The sequence below is a fragment of the Herpailurus yagouaroundi genome, unplaced genomic scaffold (assembly GCF_014898765.1).
Source record: "Herpailurus yagouaroundi ecotype Mexico unplaced genomic scaffold, PumYag 183, whole genome shotgun sequence".
Lineage (NCBI taxonomy): Eukaryota > Metazoa > Chordata > Mammalia > Carnivora > Felidae > Herpailurus > Herpailurus yagouaroundi.
The window spans coordinates 13077380-13097190 of record NW_024412414.1 but is presented as its reverse complement, the minus strand read 5'-3'; the positions used below and the strand labels follow the sequence as shown (position 1 = coordinate 13097190).

At 35.1% G+C, this 19811-nt stretch overlaps 1 protein-coding gene across 1 annotated transcript in view; it reads left to right on the top strand.

The window, feature by feature from the left end:
* The first annotated feature begins 9600 nt into the window (after nt 1–9600).
* CNTN6 (contactin 6) overlaps nt 9601–19811 on the top strand; it is a 288197-nt gene continuing 277986 nt past the window's right edge. The window contains 1 exon segment of the mRNA XM_040492138.1: nt 9601–9710. The gene's annotated coding sequence lies outside the window, so the exon portion shown is untranslated.

Sequence of the window (19811 nt, the reverse complement as noted above, 5' to 3'; positions counted from 1 at the left end):
TATCTTTCAGGTATGCAAGATAGTTCAGGTTTTTTCAGCTCACCTAGGTTGGCCTTAGAGCTGGACAGCTTTCTTATTACCCCTTTGTGTGGATCTGCTAAAGTGGTTCTCCTCCGAGTATCATTCATCCTCCTTGAACTGCATGTAGCCACAACATGGTTTTCTCTGGCAATACCACAGGAACAAGAAAGTAAGTTGGTTACTTTCAGTCAGTTAAACATCCAACTTTGGCTCAGGTCATGATCTTATGGTTCATGAGTTTGAGCCCCACATTGGGCTCTGAGCTCAGAGCCTGAAGTCTCCTTCAGAGTCTCTCTCTCTCTCTCTCTCTCTCTCTCTCTCTCTCTCTCTGCCCTTCCCTGCTCACACTCTGTGTCTCTGTCTCAAAATTGAATACACATTAAAAAAAAGAAAAAGAAACACATTAAGGGTATTTAAAAGCTAGACCTATAGCCAGTCAACTTCCATGCTGGTGGTCCAAGTACGTCATATGTCAAGTTCAAAATCAAGGGACAGGGACGTATAGTCCACCTCCAATAAAGCAATGGCAAGGGTGTATATTTATATATATACACACATACACACATATATGGGGAAGGGTAAAGGATTGAAGCTGATATATTGATCTACTGTATGATTTTGAAAGGGATACCAGTATATTGTCTGTGAAAGAAAAACTTATACTGTATTTCTGATAATAATGCCAGTGAGCCAATAGGTAAATTCTATTTAATGGAAAATATCGTGAAACTCACATTTTCTGTGTAACCACCATTAAGACAATGCAATAGTTGTATTTTTTAGAAAAGCAGACAAGAATGGGACAGGCAGAAAAGTTGGTAAAGCCACTAAACTCTTGGTGAAATCCAGATTTTAGAGCTTATGTTGTATGATGTCTTCCCTGTGTCCAGGAAATAGGATACAATAATAATTATTATACATGGAAAAACCTCTCAGTATTTAGGGTTAAAACAATTAGAGTAGAAGAGGAGCCACATTAATGAAATACATTTATTTTCACTTAGAGCCCAATCATTTTACCTTATGATTTAGAAAGATCACATTGGGTCTCATGGTAAATAATGCTCCTAAAATGAAAGTCTTGCAAAAGCAATTGGTGTTCATTAGAATTCAGTATGGGAAGCAGCAGGTGGCAGGCAGTTCCATGGAACAATTTTGCAGTGCCCTTCTATGGTTGAGGCAAAACAATTCATGTCGCAAGATGCCAGGTCTTATTCTCTGTTGTAAGTTATCACTGTATAACAATGTTTATGTTTTTTTTACGAATATAATCAAGGAGCTCAAACTGAATTATTGCAATAGCTTTCTAAATTATACATTTTCTTAACATGTGGTAGAAGGGGAATACATGCATTTCACGGACTGTTATCACTTTGAAAAGCAATACATTTCATGGCAAAATGTAGTTATGTTCCCCTCCTCCCCCACGGAGGAAAGTGAATTTTTGAATATCTGTAACATTACACATATGTGGTGTAAAGTGAAAAGACAATTTTGTGCTGGGGCAGAAGACCAAAAAAATTGTTATCACCCATCTTTCAGTGTGCTTTTTCCTGAAAGAAAGTAAATATGTGTAACAGATTTCCCTTCCTGACACTGATCCCTACCTCTCCCTTACCAAAAAGGAAAAGGGAAGGGAGTAAAATAATTTTGATTTCCTGTGACCATTTAATACTTGTGTCCTTTTCAAAGCTTAACTATCTAGTTAATTTTCAAAGTCTGTGCAGTTACAGCTTAAAAGACTGTATTCAAGAGAAACCTTTAATTATGTCTTTAAGAGTGGAAACGACCATAAAAATTATAGCAGTTATTTTTGCCTTCCATTTGTCACACCAGTGGCTATGGCAAAGAGCTCCTGGTAAAGAGTTTTAAATGACAGATTTGCGGGGGTGGGGTGGGGAGGGGAGTGGATAAGTGAACCTGCATTGAAATCTGTGTTTGGCCTTTTACTGTTTGTGGGATCTCCGACATACTATTTAATCTTTCCAAAGCTCGGGTGCCTTAAAACAAAGGTGACAATACCTACCTCATGAAGTTGTTTATAAGGATCAAGTGAGATTTTAGCCTTAATGTCTAGCCCCGAGGAAACACTCAGGAAATTATAGAAAATTATTTATGACTTAGTAATAGTAGAAGAACTACCGATGGTGGGCATGGGGAAAACATCTTATATATGTTTTAAACCTGGGTTTTTCAGAACAGATGTGTATCTGCATGAAAAATAAACCAAACAATCAAAACAGCAACACCAACAAAAAAAATACAGCCTATGTTGGTATATCGTATAACTTGAAAATAATTGTATAAGTCCAATAAAGCATTAAGTGTTCATCTTTTAATTATTTTAGAGAAAAAATGCTATGAGAGGTGCCTTCACTGGAAGGCAGTTGTATACAAGTAATAGTTATTAGTCATATTTGTTTCCTGCAAGAGGGAGAGGACATCAAGATTCCGTGAGGCTTGAAACTTATAAAATTCAGGGGCCCACTTCAAGAATTGGTGGGTGAGGAGAGCCTGAGTATTTTACCTGGAAGTGTTGGGAAGAAGACAGAAATTGAATTTCCTCATAACAGGGAAGCAGAAAAACTAGCAGCCATCGAGGTGGATTATCCTTGAGGCCCGCAGGGGAAGAAAAGCAGTGCTTCCTAGTTTCCTAAGTTTGTTTCACTGCCGAAGGAATTCTGTGACACAGGCCGTTAAGAGGGTCTAGACCTGTCATCCTGTGCCTGATGTTGGGGCGTCCTGCAGAATGATGCTGTCTCCCTGCACTGGATGCAAACTGAACTCTTAGTTTCAGTGTCCCCCAGACCATGTGGGCACGTGAGGATTCCTTACATGTGAGAAGACTCCTGACTCCATGCCTCAGCAAAACTGTAAGGCAATAAATCAACTTTAATGTGATGTCAGATGTCACAGTAAATGCAAGTGCACTAAGGTACCCTATCAAAAATGTAGAGTTGTACTGGGTTTTAAAAAAATCCAGCCGTATGACAATTATGAGAAAGATATATAAAACAAATTGGCAAAAGAAAAAAGCTTGGTTAATGTACAAGTATATAAGGAACTTCAAACCAGGAATAAGGCAGGGATGCCAAGTATAATTCCAATCTAAGAAATGTCAACACATTTTTACATATGCCTAAAGATTTTTACAAAATTATAAAGGTGCAATCATGTGTATAGTTATATGTTTGTTGGTATATATGTATATAAAAACATGCCTATTTATGTACTCATAAAGATATAATTCACTATATATAAATATAGTATACTGTATAAAGCACTATATGTAATGAGATATATATATAGTCATTACACGTGTACACATACACACAACCTTTATCCATTAAGCAATGTAGCCGCAAAACATGTCGTGGTAAAGCTTCCCCAAAATCAGGATTACTTGTTTTAAAAATCTTGTTTTTTTTTTTCAACGCTTATTTATTTTTGGGACAGAGAGAGACAGAGCATGAACGGGGGAGGAGCAGAGAGAGAGGGAGACACAGAATCGGAAACAGGCTCCAGGCTCCGAGCCATCAGCCCAGAGCCCGATGCGGGGCTCGAACTCACGGACCGCGAGATCGTGACCTGGCTGAAGTCGGACGCTTAACCGACTGAGCCACCCAGGCGCCCCTAAAAATCTTTTTAAGAAATATTTACCATGCCTCTCACAGAGTTTGACATGCCAAGTCCTCAGCCAGACTGCCTGGGATCAACCCCTCCTTCATCTCCTGTTTGGGTGCTCTTGGATCATTTAGTTAACTTCTGTTATCGTTCATTGTCATTGCTTGTTAGATGTGGAAAAGAATAACATAATGCTACTCTGGTTCTTGTGAGGATTAAATAAATTACCAGAATAAAGTACTTACAACACTACCTACCACATTTTTGGGTGTAAAAGGTACCTCTCAATATCCTCATCATTGTCATCATTATCATCATCCCCTAGAAAAATCTAAGTGATTCCAATTGACCCAGATCTCAAATTTTTGAAATGACTGACAATCCAAGATTAGAGAGGTGATTTTCTTTGTCCACTAAAATCAGTAATGACAGGGGCACCTGGGTGGCTCAGTTGGTTGAGCGGCCGACTTCGGCTCAGGTCACGATCTCTCAGTCTGTGAGTTCGAGCCCCGCGTCAGGCTCTGTGCTGACTGCTCAGAGCCTGGAGCCTGTTTCAGATTCTGTGTCTCCCTCTCTCTGACCCTCCCCCGTTCATGCTTTGTCTCTCTCTGTCTCAAAAATAAATAAACATTAAAAAAATTTTTTTTTAAAATCAATAATGACAACAACAGTAACAATGATGATGATTTTTTGTCAGAACGGAAGGCTTGTCCATTTTTTAGTTTTCCAAAGCTTTAAGAGAATCTACTCTCTATCATCATCATCTTCATTTATTAAAACTCAACTTTATACACTTTACGTGACATAGTATATATTCATTTTTGCAGTTGATACGATTTGTCAGATGCCTATCCTCATGTAACCACTGTCACAATCAAAAACAATATTATTTAAAAATATTCCCTTCTAACCACTGGCAGTTAATCTATACCCACCTCAGCCTTAGGCAACCATTCTGTTTTCTGGTCAGTATAGAATTGCTTTGACTTTTCTTTCTTTCTCTTTTTTTTAAATGTTTGTTAATTTGGGAGGGAGAGAGAGAGAGCGCGCACGAGAGAGAGAGAGAGAGAGATCACTTGCACGCGCACGCCAGCGCAAAAGTCGGGGAGGGGCGGAGAGAGAGAGGGAGACACAGAATCTCAAGCAGGCTCCCGGCTCCAAGCTGTCAGCACAGAGCCCAACATGGGGCTTGAACCCATGCATGAATTGTGAGATCATGACCTGAATCGAAGCCTGACGCGTAACCAACTGAGCCACCCAGGCACCCCTGACTTTTCTTGAATATATTTTTTTGGTGTTTTTTAGATTAATTCAAATAGTGAATTTTTGTAATTTTTATCTTTTTAGTGATAACTAGTTTTATATTTATGAAACTATCATAAGAGTAATTAACCTGCTGATTGACATTTGTGCTGTCTCCAAAATTTACCTATTATTAAAAAATTGTTGTGACTTTAAAAACAATTTTTTTTAATCTTTATTTATTTTTGAGAGAGAGAGAGAGACAGAGTGTGAGCAGGGGAGGAACTGAGGGGAGGGAGACACAAAATCAGAAGCAGGCTCCAGGCCCTGAGCTGTCAGCACAGAGCCCAACGCGGGGCTTGAACTCATGGACTGTGAGATCATGACCTGAGCCGAAGTCGGACACTTAACTGACTGAGCCACCTAGGCACCCATGATGTGACTTTTTATTGCAAGTCTTTTTATGGACTTGTTTTGTTTTTCAGTTTTCAATTCTTTGGGGGAAAATGTATATGAATAGAGCTTCATATTTTAAGAACTGTCAAATTGCTTTTCAAGGTAGTTTTAACATTTTATACTTCTCCCAGTCAGATGTAAGAGTTCCAGTTGCTTCTTATCCTCAGAAACCCTTGGCATTTTCAGTGTTCTTAATTTTGGCCTTCCTAATGGGTGTGCAGTGGTATTTTGTTGTTGTTTTCATTTGTGTCCTTGATGAATAATGATGATGAACACCCATTTTTATGTGTTTAAATGCCATTCAGATATTTTTGGTGAAGGGGCGCCTGAGTGGCTCAGTCAGTTAAGCCTCTGACTTCGGCTTAGGTCATGATCTCATGGCTCATGAGTTGATCCCCATTCAGGCTCTGTGCTGACAGGTCGGAGCCTGGAGCCTGCTTCTGATTCTGTGTCTCCCTGTCTTTCTGTCCCTACACTGCTTAGGCACTTTCTCTCTCTCTCTGTCTCAAAAAATGGTATCTTTGGTGAAATGTGTGTTCATATATTTTAAAAATTATTTTAAATGATTCTTTGTTTTGTTGTTGAGCTGGAAAAATACCTTAATGATGTATTTCAGAGATCAGTCAAATTTTCATTTTGATGAGGCATCATTTCTTGAATTATGATGCTTTTATCACTTGAATTATTTTGACATTATTGTCTAAAATCAACTGACCCTGTAAGTGCGGTTTTATTTTTGGACATTGTAATATATTCTGTTGACCTATACTACAACACCATAATGCTTTGATCACTTCAGGTTAGTAGTGAATGATAAAATCAACTCCTCCAGTTTTGTTTTTTATCTTTTTTATTTTACTTTTCTTGATTCATTTCCATATAATTTTTGACCCTCTTCGCTTCATTTCCACATAAATTTTAGCACCATTTGGCAATTAGGCCAAGTTAACATGCTAAGACTTTGATTGGAATTATTTCAAATCTAAAAACCTATTTAGAGATAAGTGACCTCTTAAAAACATTGAGCTTTCTGGGGGTGCCTGAGTGGCTCAGTTGGTTGAGTGTTTGGCTCTTGATTTCAGCTCAGGTCATGATCTCATGTTTCATGAGTCTGAGCCCCTCATCAGGCTCTGTGCTGATAGTGTGGAGCCTGCTTGGGATTCTCTCTCTCTCTCTCTCTCTCTCTCTCTCTGAAAATAAATAAATATTTTTAAAAAATAATGAGTTTTCTAGTCCGTGAACTTGGTATATTTCTTCATTTACTTAGGTTTTATTTCATTTATCTCAATAGTTGTTTCTAGTTTTTAGTGTGCATATTTTAATTTAGAACTTTGATGCACATCCCACTGCACTGCAGTGATTAAAGATTAAAGAGAATGAGAAGATGCCAGCAGAAGTTTCTTAGAAGGAGCTGCAAGCGACATATTGGAAGGGAGACAAAAGATCAAGCAACTTGAATTTAAGATAGAATGAGGATGGATGATTTGGAGATAATTAGTATTGCCAACTCTTTTAAGAAGTTTTAATGTAAAAAGAAGCAAGGAAATGGAGTGTTAACTGGAGGAACATGTGAGGTCAAAAAGTTGTTGATTTTAAGATGGGCAAAATAGCAGCAAATCTGTATGCTATAATGATACAAAAGGGAGACCTGTTGATTCTGAAGAGAGAAGGACGCATACCTGCAACAGTCCCTTGAGTATGTAAGACAGCACTGCAACTAGAGCACAATGAAGAGCTTGGCCTGAGGAAGGAGTGTGGTTTACCCAGAGCAGAACGAGTGAAGGCAGAGTTTATGGGTACGGGTGCACACCTGTGACTAGATGTAATGGTAGGAGCTACTGAACTTCTCTTTTGATTCTTATTTTCTTATCAGTGAAATAAGTTATCAGAGCCATCAACAGTCTTTGAATATGGGGTAGAAGTGTTGGAGATTTATTTTTTTTTCTTTTATTTGTTTTGGGAGGGGGGAGAGGGAGAGAGAATCCCAGACAGAATCCACAGTATCCGCACAGAGCCGGAAGCGGGGCTCAAACTCACAAACTGTGAGATCATGACCTGAATTGAAGTCAGATGCTTAACTGACTGAGACACCCAGAGGCCCCAGAGTGTTGGAGATTTAACTAAAGGAGCGTCCTTTAAAGTGAATGAGTTCCTATTCAAGGAAAAACCCGCTATGTTGGGACTATTTTTCTCATACCTACTGGAAAAATTAGGTATTTTGGCATTTTTATAAATAAATAGTACTGTGATTTTAAAAGAGGCAGAGATACTTTTAATTTAAAAAAAAAAGACATTCAGTTAGGACACATTTTATAACTATACAATAATTCATCCAGTTTGCTTTCTCATGAATTAGAACTCATTTTGAGTTCACCTAGTGTTAAGAAGCATTAATTGTTTCTCAAGCCTCTGATGATGGTGGTTGGACCCTGTGTAGAAATGAGGTCCATGACTGATATATTTACAGAAGAATGTAATCATGGAGATTCATAGGAGGTAATCATGAAATGTAGCCGTAGAAACCTTATGGCTCATCAGATAAAAACAAACTGAGTCTGAAGGATATCTTTTGATTTATTCACATTTGATTTGTGGACTTACTTTCCCCGTATCCATTTTCTTTTGGAGGCTGAGAATGGAAGTTCTTTTCATTATGACATGAAAATAAGTCCAAGAGATTATTCTGCTCTCATGTTGTAGCCATGTTCATATGGGTTAGTGTCTCTGTGTGTTTGCAACTGTTTTTCCTATCATTAGCTTTTGTTGTTATTGTTAGCTTTTTTTCCAGTAAAAAGTTAGCCCCTTCCAAACCAATAACAAGACCCAGACATACTTAAAGTTTACTTGTAAGGCTGGGTGTGAAGCACAGCATTCTCTTCCTTACAGGGTTGTTTTGCAAACACATGCACACTTGTTCTTGGGCTCTGGAGATTATAAGTATGTTACCTAGGAGAACAGCAATACTCTTTTGGACTTGACTCCACTTTCTTTACACACTTCTCTATCTTTTAGAAGCCTCCTGCACATATTTTTAAAATGTGTTTTAGAAAGGATTTAGTGACAGTGCATGAGACCCTTTGATTTTATTTCCCCTTTCTCTTCACCTTAGCTAGTAGCAGGAGTCACTGGTGTGCTTCAGAAAGCTTACTTATGTTTGAATACAGTCTAAATCAGTGCAGACCCTTGACTGGCTTAATCTTTGCTTGCAAATGACAATGCAGTGAGACCAGAGGAAGAAAAAAAAATTACTTCCTTTCCTATTGGAAACCTAATAAGTAGTTAGCCTGACCCAGTTTTCAATAAAGGAGATTTTCTGATGACCCAACAGGAGTGACTATCTGTAGTCAAAGAAAGGGGAGGGTGAGTTTAATCTTTCATGCCACTGGAATGGCAGCTGTTCTCAGCTCTGTCTGATTCTGTGAAGGATGGTGAAGATAGAGCTGCTTTTTCAGTCTAGGGAGAATTTTCCTTTTGAATATTCCAAACGGGGGTTTTGCACATGTGCCTCAAGAGCTAATTGTCTGGGTTCCGTCAGGAATGCAGCAGGAGAGGAGCGTATTTCATGCTTAAGACCAGAGAAGAGCCACGCAATACTCAGTGGATAAAAGGCTTGCGGTCCCAGCTGGGAAAAAGAGTCCCATTATCTCCCAGCTGCATAGACATTCCATACGGCTTGGTTCTGCCTGGATGCACAGCATGCCTGGCTGAGAGCTTGAAACAGAGTTCTGCAGAAAAATTGTAAAGATCCCGAGACATTTCCCTGGTAAGATCTGTAAGTACAAAATTGTGCTGTCTGCTGCATTGAGAATTTTGCTGGGCAAGCTGCGGCTTTTCTTCCTCTCAATGTCTTTGTATTAGCATAACAGGTAAAAGCTGGGGTTGGGGGAGAAGTCACTGCTTTATTTATGCTATGTTTCTATGATGTTGATGCTTAAAATGCATTTATTCCTCGTGAGAGAAAATGTATTGAATCTGTATTCTGGGGAGCTTAGGATCAAACCAGGGACAGAGAGACTACAGGTACATTTTTCAGTGTTTCACTAGTCTTTGCTGCAGTAAAACTAATGGGCAAGACGAGATGACAGTGCTAATTCTGGTACTTTCAGATGGCTTCACGCCCTTTCTGTAACGGCAAATGAGAAAATGTGATTGCTAATTTTTTTTTCATCGTAGGGTAGAGGGGTGGGGTTTACATTGGCCAACAGATGATTTAAAGGAATGGTTGTAAAAAGTTTCCTGGGGGAGGGATTTCGCTCCCTGGAGGGGAGTAAAGCAAGACTGGAGGTCACATGACCCCACCAATTTTTTTTCTGGCGTTTTGCTTCGCACCCAGCTTCCTGATAATCGCTTCTTTTCATTTACAATAGGTAAGCTTGTAAGTATTAAGGTACCTGTAATAGTTTATGAGAAGTTTCAGAAGTTGATGACTTGGGAACAAAACTTATAAGAGCTCTGAGATTAGCCACGTATAGCCCATTATGTTAACGGAATACTATCAACTTTGGGGATTTGGGGAGAAATTGGAATTCATAGTACTTGCTTCTCCAATTGAAAACTACTTATGTTTAAATAATCAGCATCCTGACTATGTCCTCTGAGAAATATTCACAGAATGAGTAAACAGAAGTTATATGGAGAGAAAAAATAAGGAGAACAGTAGAATTACATAGAATCAATTTGGAAAATGAGGTATTCATAAACTGATCTACAGTGGCAATGTTTTTAAAAATCTTTCTAAGAGAAAGAGCCATATGTTGAATATTGAATTTCTAGTTTTGAACAATCTTCATGTATCTGATGGGTTTATCTTTCATTATTGTTGTTAAAGCTTTTATCAATATATGAGCCTTGTATTTTATAAGAATATATTTAAGCACACTCTCCCATACCTCACCCCCCCACACACACATGTGTAAACCTACACAAAATACACACATACAAAATACTGTCATGATTTGTATCACAAACAGAAACACAGAGTCTTTTCATCTTTGATACTTCCATGATTTTTTAAAAGCAATATCATGGCTATGCAATCCAAAGATGTCAAGTATATAAATCTGCACTTTTTATAAGGCTTTGTATGAGGTTGTATAAATGCATAACTTATCACATCTTAGCTAAAAAACTACTCATTTATAAACTGCCATTGCATTACTTCCTTTGAACATTTCTAGTTAAGTGCCAGAATAGTTTGTTTAGTATTCTCCATGTAACTTTCCCTAATGAAAACAAATTCACATTGTCATTTGGAGAATTAGTACATATTTGGTTTAAGTTTAGAAAAAAAAGAATCAATTATCTTGGGAAAAGAATATGAAGTGTATTAAGTTGTTTGTATGCTTTTGTGTTTTTGATAACTGAAAATAGTAATATAAAAGTAAATTTGTACCTTTTTAATTATTTTATTGGAAGGAAGAGGGTTATGAAATATTTTTTTACTTATGTATATATTTTAACACCATATTAATTAGAATTCAGCAGCAGAAGCTATACTCCTTAAAAATAACTCAAGCTAAACAAGCTAAACACAAGTGTTCAAAAACAAAATCCTGTCACCTGTAAATAACAGTCAAGATATTTGGAGACATCCTGTGCCTAAATTCTAATAACAAAATGAGAGAGAGAGAGAAACAGAGACAGAGAGAGATGCACAGAGAGAGAAACTTTAGAAGAATACTTTTTTATTTGTTTTGGGAAAATAAACATTTTGATAATGTGATCAGTGATAGATAGATAGATAGATAGATAGATAGATAGATAGATAGATAATAGATGTTCTTTTAAAAGAATATGATCTTACCCTACCCTTTAAAAAAAGTATTGAGTTTATTTTAGATTTGGATTAAATAGGAAAAAAATGAGCCGATATGAAACTGAAGAAATTGCTAAATTTTAGGTATTTGTTTTTTCCCAAAGGAGATATTAGGTCCATAATAAAAGCACTTGAGGTAAGAACAAAAATTATGAAAGTATTAATAGTTTGAAGTCACTATTCATAGGATGCATTTTTAAATATTAAACAATCTCTTGTAAAGTCTTCGATATGATATTTAAAGAAATTAGCGCATGTATTTTATGGTTATTTCCCTTACATACACCACCTGAACTTCAATTGTACTATCAGTTTTATGTTATTGAGATTTATGGTATTTTAATTCTGTTTTAATTCACACAGTATTGGTTAGACTTACTTGGAATTTGAAAAACCTCAGTCCTTACCAATTACTGCATAATTCATCATTCCTCTATTCTTAATTTTGAATTATTTCTTGGGTTATTGGATTTCAGTGTTAAGTAGTACCCCGCCACCAAAGAAATAGTCATAGATGGTATATTGTCTGTGTGCCTACATAGAACATTTTCTTCTTTTGCCTTATACATGGAAGACACATTAATCTTTCTTGAATCAGACATATTTTCTCCTTTAGAAACTTGTAATTATTGGAAACAATGCTGGAGATTCTTGCCATACTGAATGTTGCTGTCCACTGGTTATTAGATGTGTACAAGATTTCCATCTTGAATATAAGTTGCTTCTTTCTGATGAGTGTCTACATGATGCTGTGTGTGTGTGTGTGTGTGTGTGTGTGTGTGTGTGTGTGCATGTGTGTGTGTTTTGCCACAGTATGTCCTAGAGTTAGTCTTTATCAATTTGCTTGAACATGGTGTCCCCCATTGATTTTCATTTTTATATTTCAATTTTGTTGTTGTTACATTCTGTTTTTACTGTTAAATCGTTTGTTCCTTTTCTTCAGGGTCACCAGTTATGAGCATGTTGGATCTCATTTTTCTGTCTTCCACATCTATCATATTATCCCATTTTATTTTTAATGTTCTACTTTTTTAGTTCACTTTGATTTTTATTTTTAAAAATATATACAGAAAGATTATATTTTAGAGATATTTAATTCCTATAAGAGTAATTGCCTAAGCACTTTGCTCAAACTGTGGCTGATTCTTCTTGAGATTTATACTTTTCAATTGCATTTTTCTTAGATTTTTTCCCCTTTATCTTCTTTTTACTTAAAAATGTTTGCATAAGGGATGAATAGAGAAAGCACAGAGGATTTTAAGGCATTGAAACAATTTTGTGTGATACTATCATGGTAGATGCATGTCACTGTGTATTTGTCTAAACCCATAGAATATCCCATACCAAGAGTGAACCCTGGTGTGATAGCGATGTGTCATTGTAGGTTCAGTGATTGTAACACATTGTAGAACCACGTACCATTGTGGTGGGAGATGTGATAATGAGGGAATCTGTCCATGTGTGCGGGCAAGGGAGTATAACCTAGCATGTTTGGGGATAATCTGTATCCTCCTAAAAGTAAATAAGGGAGAAAATACTTGCCAGCTTTCCTGTATGACTGCATCCACCTACTTCATGGAGGTCCATGTTTTTGTTTGCTTGTTTTTTTTGTTTGTTTGTTTTTAGTATTTGGCAGCAGTAGAATTGTGCTTCAGAATCTATGTATTGGGGTTGTACTCACTTACATTTTTATTAAACACAGAAGGTTTTTTTACTTTGATTTTGCATCCCATCAACATCACTATGTTTTTCTTTCTGTTTGTTGTTTCTGTAGAACAATAGAGGAATAAAAATCTCTTAAATGAACTTTAAATAAAAATCTTTCAGCTTAGAAGAATTCTTTCAAATGGAAATTTCATTAGAAAATTAAATTATTCCCATTATTCATATTGACAAGAACTATTCAAGTCAAAATCATGTTTGTCTACACTATATATTCTAGCATTAAATACTTGTTATGATGAAGGCATAATAGGGTATACTAGAGAAGGACAAAAAGCAGTCATTGGGCTCTCTTTTATTATTCTTTTATTCTTTATTATTATGATTATATTTTCCTTTTTTATTCTCTTATTCTTTAATTTTCCTGTCAGTCTTTAGTGATGAAGTCTATGGCCTAGTTAACTATCTTACAAAGAATCCTAAGGTAATTTAGAGTGAATTAGGGTCCTAGTTGCATGAATCAAAATTAGGGGTCTCAAATATTTTATGACATAAATTTGGTGGGCATAAAATTTATACGTAACAAGCTTCCAATTAAATGAATATATGAATAAAATCACTTAGATATTGAGATTTTTTTAAAGAAGCCATAAGAGAATGACGTGTCCTATGAATTAGAAAACACATGATCTTACTGGTAAAAGATATTCCATCCTCTCTAGTATGTATAAAGTGACACCAGCTTCTGGAGGCAGAAGGATCATACATCAGCTATATACTTGCTCGTCTCTACATTTGGCACAGGATAGGTTTGTGGTCTCAAGAAAGTAACTTAGCCTCTCAACACCCCTGTTTCCTGTCCATAATGGAGATAATAGTAGACCTGACTTCACAATCAAAGCAAGAGGAATAAATAGGTTAATGTGTGAAAAATACCTTGGGAGAAGGCTTTGAAATTAATAAGCACTTTGTATTAGTTGTTTGATCATTTTTATATTAGTGTTACTATTACAACATTTGTCTATGAGCCTTGGGATTGACTGAGAAAATATGATATAAAACAATAAAAAAGTGAATATTATAAGCATCATCTCATCAATTATACTTGGTAATTAATAGAGGATTAAATTTGGAGGTGTAAATTATAGTTAGATATGAAAAGGGAGCTCAGGGAATCTTGTGACAAGATTCAGAGATGCTGGCCTTCAGATTCACATAGCCTAAAAATAGAAATGGTATTTCTGCATGCACCAAGCAATCAGAGGTAATCAATAAAAATGGTTTATTTAATTTTTTCATTATAAAAACAATATACACAAAAACAGAAGAAAAGAATAAGCCATAATCCCTTTCACCAAAGAAAACCATCAAAAAATATTTGTGATTTCTTCCCTGTTGGTAATGGTTTTGTTTTTTCTGGGTTTTTTTCTTATTAAAATTTTAAAATCCTAAAAAAGTAATCTGTGAAGCTGGAAACAATAATAAAATTTGATCTGATAGGAAAGATAATAAAATTAAAAAAATTGATATCTTCCCACATATTTCTAGTCCCACTTGCCAAAGATATTTTTCTTTTTTTTTTCTTTTTTTTTTAACATTTATTTATTTTTGAGACAGAGAGAGACAGAGCATGAACAGGGGAGGGGCAGAGAGAGAGAGAGACACAGAATTGGAAGCAGTCTCCAGGCTGTGAGCCATCAGCCCAGAGCCCAACGCGGGGCTCGAACTCAAGGCCCGGGAGATCGTGACATGAGCTGAAGTCAGATGCTTAACCGACTGAGCAACCCAGGCGCCCCGCCAAAGATGTTTTTCAACAGTTTAATTTATTGTACTTATTGACTGACTTTTATTGGGTGTATGAAGCATTCTATACTCATTTTTTTTTTTGCGATTTTTACTAGCTTAGAAATCAGATACTCTATTACATTTTAGTGAACATACATATTTTAACAAAAAATGAAACTGTTTTTTCTAATAAAGCAAAAGATAATGTAGCTATCCTTTTTACAAACAGGACAATGGCTTGTTTAAATTTCCTCCAAGATATTTCTGCCAATGTCCATGTTGCTACTCTTTTATTTTCACTTTATTTTTAAACTTCTCCTAACACTTTTTGTCAACGTTTATTTAGATTTATGACATGTTTTTCTGAGTTGCTTATTAACCATTTCTTCTTAGTGCATATACATACATCTCCTAGGTTCATTTCGTGTGTACTGAAGACCATTTGAAGGTCATTATAGAAGCGGTCTTAAATGCTCCTACAATTTATATTTCTTTTTTTTTTTTAACATTTATTTATTTTTGAGACAGAGAGAGATAGAGCATGAACGGGGGAGGGGCAGAGAGAGAGGGAGACACAGAATCGGAAACAGGCTCCAGGCTCTGAGCCATCAGCCCAGAGCCCAACGCGGGGCTCGAACTCCCGGACCGCGAGATCGTGACCTGGCTGAAGTCGGACGCTCAACCGACTGAGCCACCCAGGCGCCCCAATATATTTCTAAAAATTACTTACTTTACTCACATTTTAAATAATAATGCAGTTGATTCTAGAATTCTAAGTTAACCTTGTTAACTTTCTTCTCAACATTTTGTGCATATTCTGTTCACTGCTCTTCTGGAATATAATTTAGCTCCTGAGAAGACTGCTCATAATCTAACTATGACATCTTTGAAGATATATTTGTCTTTCTTTCATTCTGGTAGATTTTAAAAATTCCTCTTTGCAATGACATCTTTGGGTTTATTACAATGTGTGTAGGTGTGGATTTGTTTTAAATATATACCATTCTGGCGTCGACAAGCTCCTAAATATGTCTAACTTCAATTTTGAAAAATTCTCAGCTACTATATATTTACTCCTATCTCTTTTCCATCTCTCTTTTCTCCAAGATGCTCATTAAGTATTTGAACCTTCTTCTTTTCTTCTGTCTTTGACTTGTTTTATTTATTTTCATACCTTTCTTTTTTGCGTTTCACTGTGTTTTCCTCTCCCTTGTACTTCATAAATTTATTTTTCTTTTCAGCAAATATTTTGGATTTCTGTAATTTCTATTGATTATTTAAAAAATTCTCTTATTTTAAAGTTTTTTTTATTTTAATAATTTTTTATTTTAATAATTCTCTTATTTTAAAGTTGATTTTTTTACAGACAAATTACTTCATTACGTATGTCTGCTGAATTTCCCTCATGGTGGTTTATTCTTTTTGGTGTTTGTCATCTCCTTTTATGACAGATTCATCTTCAGCAGATGTCAATTTCAATGAGAGACCAGCATTATCAGAATTGAAGATGCTTCTCTGTGGCATTGCTTCACTTTTGCCTCTAGAGTTGTTGTCATTTCCCCATTTGGTACTAGTTTCTATGTTCATTTTTAGCCTAAAATTACCTTAACATACATATAGAATAAATTTGGCCCTAGAACTAAGCTTGGCAAAAACTTGATGTTCAGCCTTCTTCTGCAAGACCCTTTCTTTCCAGCAGATAAGCAGAATCCTTGAAAGTTTCCTTTTTAATGGAGGGCCCTCTTTTCCTTGGGTCATTAGAGCTAACTCTGAGATTTTTTACTCATTTTGGAGCCTCACCAGTTTAACTTTGATTTTCTTCTTTATTTTGGTTCTCTTACAATTTATCTTTCTCATTTATAGCTTTGATTTTATATATATATACGTATATATATATATATATATACATATATATATATATACATATATATATATATACATACACACACACACACACACACACACACATATATACAGGATTTGATATATTACATTCTATACAAAAATGATACCTTTCCGTATCATATTGCATAGTATCATATACTGCCATGTTGACTGCAGTTTTCCTCATATGCTTTCCATCTATTAGGAGGTCATCAGGCTTTCTGACTTGCTGGTACTTTATTTTCTTCTGGTAGTATTATGACTTCATATATTTCTTTTGGTGTGTTTTCTATCAGTTTAGTGGTGCTGCAGGGATCAAGGCATACAGTCATTCCATAACCTTGAACCACAAGTTAATGCTAGGTTTAAAATAAGATTCTTCACAGAAATTAAAGATGGTTTTCTTTAATTTTTCAGTTGTTTGCTAGATCATCACATTAGCTTATAAGATATAGGTAAGGTCAGTTGTATATTTCTTTCCATTAATTCCTCAAATATTAATTTAATGTATCAATATACTTGGTTTAGTCCAAAAGGACAGTTCATTCAATGAGAAAATATGCTAGGAAACACTCCAGAATTTAGTTAGAAGGGGTGGCCAGTAGGTGTTGTTTACATAACCTCTAGGAGTGGTAACTATATCAATTCCTTAGGTTTAATGGTGTACAAATTCTTAAAATGTAGAGGAAATTATTCAAAATGTTTGTCGGCACAGTAATTCCTCATAACAGAGTCAAGCTGATTGCTAAGTGGACCATTCTTTCTTTAGATGACTTCTGTTGATTAAAAGTGAGAATATTGGATGGATTAAAAAATAAAAACTTTTTTTAGTGTTCTTTTAAAGGTGGAAGGAGAAACTCAAAGAAGACATTTTGCAAAGTTCCTAGTAATTTATCACCCTTGTATGTCAGAGGCCAATATGGACATTTTGTTTTCAATGCTTTTATTTGTCCATAATTTCAAAGTTTAATTGGTTTGGCTTTTTACATTTGTATGATAAAGGGGCAGTGTCAGGAGACTTTTGTAGTCTTTTGTTTTGTTTTGTTTTTTTGTAGATCTTTTTTGTAGATCTTTGTAAATATCAGGAGTATAATATACTTGCTGGAATAGAGCTCTTGGCAAAAGAACATAATTTTCCTCTCTAGCATGTGTCAAAGTCCTCCAATCAGTAAAAAGCAATAAATGAAAGAGAAGGTCAGAAATCAGACATGATGCTAATTTTCTATTGGCTGATATAAGAGTAAATTAAAGAAAGTCCTTAAAGTTTTCTAGGGATGAAAAGGTTACAGTTCCTCAAGTGTTCATACAAGGTAGTTTTTTTTTAAGTTAATTTTGTTTTGAAGTATAAGATGTTTTCTCTAGGAATTAATTTTAGCCAGCGAATTCTTAAACATGCTTAATTGTGAATCTGTACTGCTGACAGATAAACTAATTCGGACATTCCTCTCTCTAAGTTAACACAAAAGTGTGTATTCACAAATTCTCCTAAAATTGACATTGTGGGTATATTACATGTAATTTAAGTTGATATTTTGTGCAAACTGTGCCTCTTTGGTTTGTAGACAGAAGAATGAGGCTTTTATCTGCATCTTTCTGTCAAGATACAGGGAACTCTGGTGGGGAAGGAAAGCTTTTTGTTTGCTGACTTCCCTCTCCTTCCATCTTTGTCATAAGATGTTCAGAGAGATTATGTAATGACAGAAACAACTTTACTATAGAAAGAGGCTGGAATTTAAAAGGCAAAATCACCTTTTTTCCATGTGTAGTTCGACATAGAAAGCCAAATAGAAGTTTTCATATATTTACACAACACATACATTCCTTATCTGTGCAATACTTGAGACACTTCCTTTCACTATTAGTGACTTCTTTACTTATGAGATAAAGGTAATGTTTTTCACATAGAAGCATGGAACAACAACAACAAATCATTTTATGCCACTGAAATATCAAGATTCATAAATATATCTTTGGATGTTCTAAAATATTTTTTTCCATTCTCACAGTTTTAGCCACTGGATATTATTTATTTTGTGCCTTCATTTGTGCATGAAATCACCCCAGTTTATCCAAAAATTCTAGTTAACTTTGATCAATAATTTAACATATTTAATTACCAGTATTAATATTACAATTAAATAAAACATACTGTTAATAAACAATAATAAAGGTAATTTTAAAGCTTAATTAAATAACATTTCAGAGCACCAAAATTTGTTAATCTCACCTTTATAGATGATTGAAAATTATGATCTGTAAGTTAATTATTGCTCTTGTCTTATAAACATAGTTTTAAAGGGTTTTTTTCTCAGTGTTTTTTTTTTTTCTTTTAACACATGGTAGTCATAGAAGTTTGAGTCATATTTTAACTTGTTTTATTCCCATTGGTTGTGCTGTCTCCTAACATCTCAGATCTAGCAGACTTGGATCCTGACTTCTTCTTTGTATATCCAGTGCCCAACTCACAGTAGACAGTGATTTTATTATATTAATTAATTTCAGAAATATTGACTGAATAATTATGGTGTGATTGATGCTATTCCAGGCATTGGGACATTTAATTCTGAAAAAGGCAGTATAGAGTCCTGCTATTGTGAATTTCAAATTTTAACATGTGCTCTTGAACTCAATTAAACATTCATATCTACAAATTAGTTGGCAACATTGTTAATTTTATAACTTACTGAATAAATGAGCATTAGAAATTAATATATTATCTAATTCCATGATAACTTTTTAGAATAAAATAACATGATACAGCAATAAACACCAAAAGACTACTTAAAAGAGCTAAGTATTTGCTCGGAATAATCATTATCCCTTGATAGTGATAGATAGTTATGTATTCTAGGTTATGCAAAAAAGTCATAATCTGCCTAAAAAAGAATGTATTAGCAAAAAGTAGCATCTCATAGTATATAAACGTTCACATAATTTTCTAATCACATGTCCCAACTCCTTTACCTGAATGTTACTCATTTTCATCAACTAAATGGTACTTACAGACTTACTGAAATGGTGAGATCTGTTCATAATTTGCAAACTACATCAAATTTTAACTAACTTTGGAAAATTATATAGCAAGTGAGGAAAATAAAAAACAAACAGGATATCATTTATTTACTTATTTTTAATTATTTTTTATCGAAGTAGAATTAACACGCAATGTTATATTGGTTTCAGGTATATAACATACTGATTCAGTAATTACATACATTACTTAGTGTTCATCACAACAAGCATAGACACCATCTGTCGCTTTACAGTATTACTGACTATATTCTCTAATCTGTACTTTTCATCTCTATGACTTACTTATTTT